The 9,234-nt window shown below is 38.4% G+C and overlaps 1 pseudogene; it reads left to right on the plus strand.

The window, feature by feature from the left end:
* Window positions 1-3,337, plus strand: part of LOC103744588 — a 54,143-nt pseudogene extending 50,806 nt beyond the window's left edge.
* Window positions 3,338-9,234: the final 5,897 nt, after the last annotated feature.

Here is a 9,234-nt window from a genome sequence, read left to right on the forward strand (position 1 = left end):
TGCCATACAACTGAAAAAAGTGGCCTTTTGTAAGTAGCTTGATGTGCAAGATTTTGAGAAAGAATATTGTATCTGAGACAGCCCACAAATTATAGGTATGTCTCCACGTTTTTCTATTTGTGAAATTAAAAGCAGTAACATTTATGTTTGAAAAGACATCATTCATTTAAATATATAAACATTGGTTCCTAACAGTTTCAGTCCAAGACAGAAATAAATGCCTCAAGACTGAAGAGACCACCAGTGCAGTTACTGTATCCTCCCTTATTTGCAGAGTTTGGGTTCTAAGACCCCCAGTAGCTGTCTGAAACTGAGACTAGTACCAAACTTACACACACCACATTTTCCTAAAACTACGAAAAAGTTTAATTTATAAATTATACATATAAAAGGTTAGCAACTATAATTAGTAATAGTGTGGGGTGATTGTAATCAGATAGTGCAGTGAAAGTTGTGTAACTACAGTTTCCTCCACTAGAAATGGCTTATTTTACTCTACTTACCCTTCTTCCTGTGATGATGTGAGATGATAAAATAACTATGTGAAGAGAGGAATCAAGAGAAAGGAAATAGCCCTTGTGAGGCAGCATTTGGCTACCACACAAGGGTTATTTGAACACAGCCTTGAGATACCTCCACAGTTGATCTGGTAACTGAGATGATGACTAAGTGACTAAAGGAATATATAGCAGCCTCAGATTACTTGTTCCAAATTACTTGTTCTTGTGTGATAGAATTAGATGAGTTAGGTTTTGTGTCTGATTTCTGTTATATTTTTGTATTAAGCAAATAGTAAGGGTTAACTTAGCCCTATCCTGTCATGGTTGGCTTCATTTGTCAACTTGACACACTTGGGAGGAGAGACCCTTACTTGGGGAACTTCCTCTATTGGATTGGCCTGTGTATATGCTGTGAGGCATTTCCTTGATTATTGAGTGATGTAAAAGGGCCCAGCCCACTGTGAGTGGTGCTACCCCAGGCAGGCCATCCTGGACTGTATAAGAAGGCAGGCTGAACACAGGCCAGAGGAGCAAGCCAGTAAGCAGAATCCCTCCATGGTCTGTGCTTCAGTTCCTGCTTCCTGGTTCCCACCCTGAGTTCCCGCCTAACTTCCCTCAAAGATGGGCTGTGACATGGAGCTATAAGACACAGTAAACCCTTTCCTCCCTAAGTTGCATTTTTCCTGATGTTTTGTCACAGCAGCAGAAAGCTAATGCATGCTTACATTTTCTGATAAAGAATCTAAACTCTGGTTGTACTGATTTAGACATCACACGTGAGCCCACAATGACTCCTGAAGGAGCTGAAGGCTAAAACCATTTTTGTATAAGGAAGGGGAGCTGTTGGTGGGGGTCAGGACATCAGACACAGATACAAATTAATGAGAGGAGTGACATGGAAATTTAGCCAAGATATCTCAAGCCACATTTGTCATTAGGGCATGAACTGTGGTAGCTTGAGCTCCAAACTGCCTGACTCCAGTGTCTTCTCAAGGTCATTTGTACAACTTTAGGGTCGCTTTAGTCATGCCTGGCACTAGCCCAGCAGCACTGTACCTTGTCTTGGGGTCTTCTCTAATTCCTATGTGATAATATTACCTGGTGACTTTGCTGTTGTCGTGGTTTAGCGTGAGAATTTCAGGATCACATCAAGCTAACTCTGCGTGTTTTCAGTGCTTCCAAAGTCCTATTATCCCTGCCTGTATTCCTTCCCTGGTATTGAGGGGCCAAGGAAATGTTCCCCACTGCACTTCACCTCCTCCACTGGACCACCACTCAGCCCTGCTTGCCTGGAGCTGCATCAGTTCTTTCTTGAACTCATAACCAAGTTCTGGTCTCTCTTCCCTTATAGCAGGCCAGAGGGGCTAAACATGGTACAAGAACAGACACCTTGGCCTGTGCTCCTTTCTCCTTCTCTCTTCTTAATCTTCTCCTTCACTTTACCCACCTCAGTGTCCTCAGGTGGAAGACATACATGCTGTGAACGTTGCATGTGTATGGGCAGATGGAGACTGGAGTCGGGAGACAGTGTAACTAGGGGAATGGAAGTGAAGGTTTAGCTGTGCTCATGATCTGAAGTTCCACTTGGCCGTGTGAAAATACTGTTGAAACTATTTGGCACATGGCTCACTGCAAGACTTTCTGGGTTCCATCATTTTCCTTTCCCTAACTATTTGCTTCTTTTTGACATTTGTTTCTGGTGTTCTCTGTGTTCACATGAGACTGGGAGCTCTTCCTGCTTGGGCCTCTTTACATTTTTGTAACTCAGGAAAACCAGGGGTCTTTGCTGATGTAGACTCCCATTTTGGTAGACTCCCATTTTGGTAGACTGAGCCACTTCTCTTCCCTAAACAAATGCTAAGAAGCTCTGTGCGATGCTTTGCTAAGGCCCAGCCTTGAGTGAGAAGAGTAGTTGTTCTGAGGTCTCACAGTAGGCCGGGAAGCCGGGCAGACAACACAGGGACCTGGGCTTTTGAGAGAGCAGAGTGGATAGTTGTCTGTGGGTCTCTCTGGCAGCAGCATGCCCAGAGGCTGGTGGCTTCAGATGAGATCACCTTGATGAGGTCTGGCAAGTATAAATCATATTTCAGACAGGATGCTGAATCTACTTAAACAAACTGCTTCAGCATCTCTCAGTAGTATTCATTTACAGAAAGTCAATAGGCTAATTATTCTTAGTATTTATAGGAAGAAGTTTCCTAAATGCAGAAAGCTGCTTGACAACATTTTATTAGATTATTGCATTTACTGAATAGTAAGAAAACAGTTTTCTTTCTAAAATATGGTAGGAGGAAACAAAAAGTCACCGTGACAGGCCACAGCCTTCTGAAGTTGGTGACTCCCATGTATCAGCCCACAGCTCAGAGACAAGTTGAGGCGTTTGCCTAAGCAGCGTGTAAGATGTTAGAAATGCTTGAAATTTGGACATTTGATTTATGAATGCACACAAACAGAAAATACGTACATGGGCCTTCAAGAACAATAGAGCTAAAGACAGTTTTAAAAGGAAAAGAAAATAGATTATTTTTGCAACAACGCATTGGACAAACAATACAGAGAGAAAAAACAAGAAAAAGGTACTTAGTTCCAGTAGCTCCAGCAGTGACAGCTAGTGAGTCTTCGTCCAAGAGTGAAATTTCTACCTCATCTTCCTGGGAGGATGGTGACACGGATGAAAGCTGCGGCTTATCCTCTTCAGCCTCCTCCTCAACCTCTTCCTCCTCCACTGATGTAGACTCACATTCCATCTCAGCAACAGCACCAGTATGGGCGGCAGCTCTGAGGATGAGCCACCAAAGGAGGCAAGAAATAAAATTGCTCCTTCCATACTTGACTGATGGACCTAAAGCATCAATGTACTCTCAGAAGAGAGCTTAAAATATGCTCAAGCAAACAGGCTAACTGGTTAAGCTTTCTAGAAATCAGAACTTTGTTTTCCATTGTATAGAATATGAATAATGGATCTACAAAAATTTTTTACAAATTAATCCGTTTTGTATTTCGAATATATCTGTAGAACATAGTCAAAGCTGAAAAACACTATTTTTTCTGTGGTAAGTTTTTTTCTCTATGAAATAAATGCCATACTTGGTTACACGTTGATGATGTGTATGGGGCAGGTTCTCAAGATAATGCACCAAAATATCTGGTAATGAGTTTCTAATTATTTTTAGTAATTTTTATTATGTAAGATTTAATAATTTTTTATTGTAATTGTAGTTTTCCTATTCTTGACAGGTGTGTTTCACTTACAAAAATGTTAGAACTTAATTGACTTCCTTTTAATAAGTAGAATGACTGGAATTAGCAATTATATCTCAAGTTCTGTAGAAATGTGTATCTGACAGTGTGCGATCTAATACACAGTTTTAATCTCTACAGCAGTTCTATGTGATGGTGAGGAACAAGGCCATAAGGGCTCTGTCCAGGGTCACATAGCCAGCAGGGAGCAGAGCAGGATCATCAGCTTTTAAATTGTATTCCATGGTTCTTTGGTACATCCTAAGCTCACGGTGAACTTGAACAAGGTGAATGTAAAGTCCTTAGCACTTCTGAGTCTCCATAAGCTACCCTGCACACAAACTTTCTCTTTGGTAAAGCTTTGGCCTCTGTCTCTGTCTGTCTGTCTCTCCCACTCTTTCTTTATAATTCTATACACGTATGAACATTTTTCTGTGAAAATTTTGAGAGTTTTTAAAATTTTCATTAATGTATACTAATTGAAGAAAATAATGGCTTTATTGTGACTTTTTTAGAGACAGGGTCTCCCTGTAGCCCCAGCTGGCCTGGAACTTGCTATGTAGACCAGGCTGGCCCCAAACTCACAGAGATCCACCTGCTACTGTCTCCTGAGCACTGGGACTAAAGGTGTGCAGTACTATGCCTGGTTTTATTGTGATGTTTTTAAAAATTATTTACTTAATAACCATATAATTAGAAGAAGCATTTCATGACAACAGCATTGACATATTCAATAACTATTTCCAGAGCTAAGATGCATCTGTTTCAAGATTGGCTGTAAATTTTTAGGTTTACAGTTGAATTAATAGAGTTATACAATATTGTACTCAGTATAAACTCTTTAGGACATAAAATTAAATGAGTTTTTAATCTTTAAAAAAGATCTCCATTTCATTATTAAAATACACAGTTTCATACAGAAAAAATTCATTTTTAATGCAACTGACACTAAAGTGCACATGCGTTTCTAATCTCTATATATCTGATTGTTACTAGTCACAGTTGGGTAGTATATAGACTAGTCCCAGTCTTTGACTCTCCTTACAAAGTCACTAATGTCTCCACTCTCATGGCGTCATATAATCATAGTCAGCTCTCAAAGGCCCACCTTCGAATATTATTAACATACAAATTTGGGCATTAAATTTTCAACACAAGATTTTGGGGGAAACACATTGAAACCAGGAACATGACAAGAAGGAAGCAAACCCGCTGATACAGATTTTTCAAAGGTGGCTATAAATTTTTAGGTTCACAGTTGAATTAATACAGTTATACAATATTGAACTCAATATATATTGTGATATTTTTATACATGCATATCACATACTTTGATCACAGTAATTTCTTTCTCTTGTTCCCTCTTCCCCTTTTGCCATGGTCATTGCTTCCCCCAAGACATTTTTCTACTTTCATGTATTCTTTTTTATTTTAATTAATTTGTTGGCAATTTCATACATGTATAATATAGTGTCTTTTTATCATATTCATCCCCTAATGCCCTCTCTCATACCCTCCTACTTTGTCTGGAATCCTTCTTCCCAACAACTCCCCCTCCTAATGTCTGTATCTATATTTAAATGACCCATTGAGTTTAATTAGGATTACTTGTATGAGCATGTGTGTGGGATTATTTACTGGAGCACTGACAATTTGCCAGTAGCTATATTCTTGAAGAAAAATTAGTCCAGTGACTACACCCTTCAAGAAAAATGAGTTCCCTTCTCCAGCAGGTAGTAATTGCCAATAGCTCCTCAGCTAGGGGTGGGGCCTCCTGAGCTCCTTACTCCTTCACCCTCCTGTTGACGGGCTTGAACTTCTACATGTCTTGTGCAGGTAGCTACAGCTGCTGTGAGTTCATGTGTACAATAACCTTGCCATGCCCAGAAGTCAGCAGTAGTTCACAGCACTCTTCCCCATTCTTTGGGTTTTACATGATTTATGCCTGCTCTTCCATGATGTTCCATGAGTCTTGGGCTGGAGTGTGTGTGTGTGTGTATGTGTGTGTGTGTGTGTGTGTGTGTGTGTGATATAAATGTCCTGTTTATGACTGAGCACTCAATGTTCACTATTCACTTATTCTTAGTACCTTGACCAGTTATGAGTCTGTGTATTAACTGCTACCCACTTCAGGAAGAAGCTTCTCCGTTCTTAGTTTTAATTTAGATTATGCATGTGAGAGAAAACATGCAATATTTGTCTTTTTGAGTCTGGCTTTTTAAAATTTTTGCTCAACATGATCTTCATTTTCAGAGATTTAATTTTTTTTTGTTATTTGGATGTGAAAACTCATTTTATTTAAAGGTTGGCTATGGTGGTTTAGCAAGCACAGAGAAAGAATACTTAGGGATTCTTGCAAGTGAGAAAAATCTGCCCTGTAAGTCATTTTCATTTACAATAAAGATTTTAATATGTTAGATTAAATAATGAATAATCTATACAATGCTATATGTGGTAAAATTTTTCTGATGCATTTATTTGATCTTCCAGTTTACTTTTCACATCTTTTTATGGATCCCATATTTTTCAAGGTCTTTTTAGCTAACAGATTTTTGTGTTATCTCTCAGTTTCTGCAGTGGCTGCATCAGTTTGCACTCCCACCAATGCTGAAGACCTTTGAAAAAGCCATATGGAAACCTATTATTGTAGAAGCTTCCTAAATATATGCACATATAAAAAGAGTTTAAATGAAGTTACCCTTTAGAGGGGGATAATGCCTTTCCCATATGTCATAGGCTATCAAACAAAAACTCAGTGACAGATGCAGATTATCTCACTTTGAATCATTGGTCAGTGGTATCTCAAAACCCCCAAACAATATGGAATATTGTCATTGCTCTTGGTTACTCTCCAGAACTTGATGGTAAGAACCCATTGCTAAAGACATGGTATATTTAAATCATAGGACATGGAGAAATAAAGCTGGTACTGACATGGAAGCTTCATCCCTATGGTCTAGCTTTCACAGTGCTAGAAGGTGCTATGCATGATACTGGAGGAGAAAAGTTAACAGTCTTACCTAACTGTGAACCCTGAAAGCTATAACAGCTGACCTGGCAAGATAGTCCCATTGGTTCAATAGTGGTATGAATGTATGGGGAGTAGCCAACCCTTTTCTGATTGGATTTAAGGTCTGCTTCACAAGCCTGATACATGGGTTCTGAGGCAAGAACCCATGTCTAACTAGGGTATAGGCCCTAGGGGAGAACTTACTACCATGATTTGGGTAAATGGACATAGTATTAAACTTCCTTCTAAATATCTGTCTTTATATCCATAGATTAGTGCAAATGTCAGTCGTCATCAGGGGAACTTCTTTTTGCAGTTGATGGCGATTGCTGCAGATATTCACAACTGGTCATCGTGCAGAAAATAAGAGACTGTGGAGTGCTTAGCTCTAAATGATATGTCTATGTCACATCTCCTCTGAAGGATCAGGTATCATCACTTAAGAAGGGGCCAGAAATTGTAGAGGACTGCAGTGAAACAACCTTTTCTGGTCATGACAGGATCCTGGCACACATGAACTCAGAACGGTTATTACTGCGTGTACAAGACCTGCAGAAGATCAAGTCAGCCAAAATTCCAACACTGATGGGGAAGGGCTCATTGGAGTCCCACTCTTAGCTAAGGGCTAATGGCAATTAATAGCTTCTTGGGGAGGAAGAATCAGTTTATTTTGGATGTAGCCCCTTGATATGCTTCCCATGCTCCAGTGGATGGCCCTATACCTATGCACATGTTGGCAACAATAAGTGGACTTAGTGGATTTTAAGGAGTTCATGAATGTCTGATGTGGTGGCATGCACCTTTAATTCTAGCCCTCAGGAGGCAGAGGCAGATCTCTGGGAGCTTGAGGCCAACATAGTTCAAGCAGTGACTTCCAGGAGGGCTGGGACTAGGGAAACTTTGTCAAAAAAGCAAAAACAAAAACAACTAAGATAGAAAATCTCACAACCCCCTCCCCCCAAAAAGGGTTCATGACATTGGGAAGGAAAAATAAAAGTGGGGGGTGTGGGAGGAGTTGGCAGGGAGAGAATGGGAGGTGGATTCAATCAAAACACATTTTATTTATGAACTTCTCAAACAATAAATTAAAAAAAATCACATTTTCCATTTTCTCGTGTATGCATTTGATATAATAATAGCATCTATTGCATATGTTTCTATTTTTGTACATGAAGATTAAATAAATTATGATTAATGAACTTAAAACTGCCAAGACAATACCTAGCATATGGTATTCAGTAATGTTTAGCTGCTATTATTTTTCTTATTGCACAAGATAGTTTTCATTATATACCTCACCACAGAACAAGTGTAGGGTGTCAGAAGTTTGATGACTAGTTCATGCTGAATATTCAAATAATTTTGGAGTATAGATCTTCAGAAATGCTATGGTTTTTAAAAATAGAACATATAATTATAGTCAACTCTGGCAAGGATGTTAATGGGAATATTTTAATGAGGCAAAAATCAATTCTTTCCATTATATTATGGAACAGCATAGTACAATAGTTTTGAATCTTAGCTTTGAGTTTACTATCTGTGTGATCTTATGCAAATTTTTTGAGCCCTCAAAGCATCTGTTTCTTTCCTTACAAAATGGAATCATTAATAGTATGGACAGTCAAAGGTTGGAGAAGGTTAAAATAAGATAGTGTCCAGCCCAGCACCTGGAACAAAGTTTTGGCTATCAGAACCGTGAGAATGAACTCAGCACCAGACCCCAGACAGTGACTGGCCATTCCCTGGCTCAAACAGCTCTGATGTGCACTTATTGGCCATATGGTAATATTTGGAAACTCTTCAAATTCCTTGCCTACAGTTGATAAAAAAAAACCTCACACCTTTTATTTTTGAAATTCTAGTACCTGTCTTCTCAAGGGGTGAATCTCTATTTGAGAATCACTATATATTTATGTTTTTTTCCAGGCAAGAAAATGTTGCTATCTGTAGTTCTTATTATGAAAAATGTTAACTGTGAACACACAAATCTATACCCATACACCCATATTTAAATGTACATCCAACATTGTCTTGAGTAATTTATTAGCGCACCGTTGCTGAAAGTAATTCTTTTGTCTTATAAGAGAAATATTGATAAATAACCTTCTATTAAGTATTTTTATTTTTTCTTTGTGCAATAATTTTCTATTTCAAGTGAAACTTCTTTTACTTAAATGTAAAATTTGTGAATCAAATGTGGAAAATTCTCTAAAATCAAAAATTATTTTTGATTCATTACTCTGTGGGTTTTACTTAATGCTTTTAATTTTGAGAATTTCATAATGAGTATTGTGCTTGTATTATTTCCATCCCTCCCAGTCCCCCTCCAACTCCTCCCATATCCCCTCTCTCCCTCACAATTTCTTGTCCTCTACTTTGATTATCACATACATATACATACATGCATACATTTATTCTTGTTTCTGTATCCTTATTTTTTAATTTAATTTAAAAAATTTTATTTTTTTATTTTTGAAAATTTCA

This window comes from Nannospalax galili, unplaced genomic scaffold, assembly GCF_000622305.1.
Source record: "Nannospalax galili isolate Female #2095 unplaced genomic scaffold, S.galili_v1.0 scaffold660, whole genome shotgun sequence".
NCBI classification, from domain to species: domain Eukaryota; kingdom Metazoa; phylum Chordata; class Mammalia; order Rodentia; family Spalacidae; genus Nannospalax; species Nannospalax galili.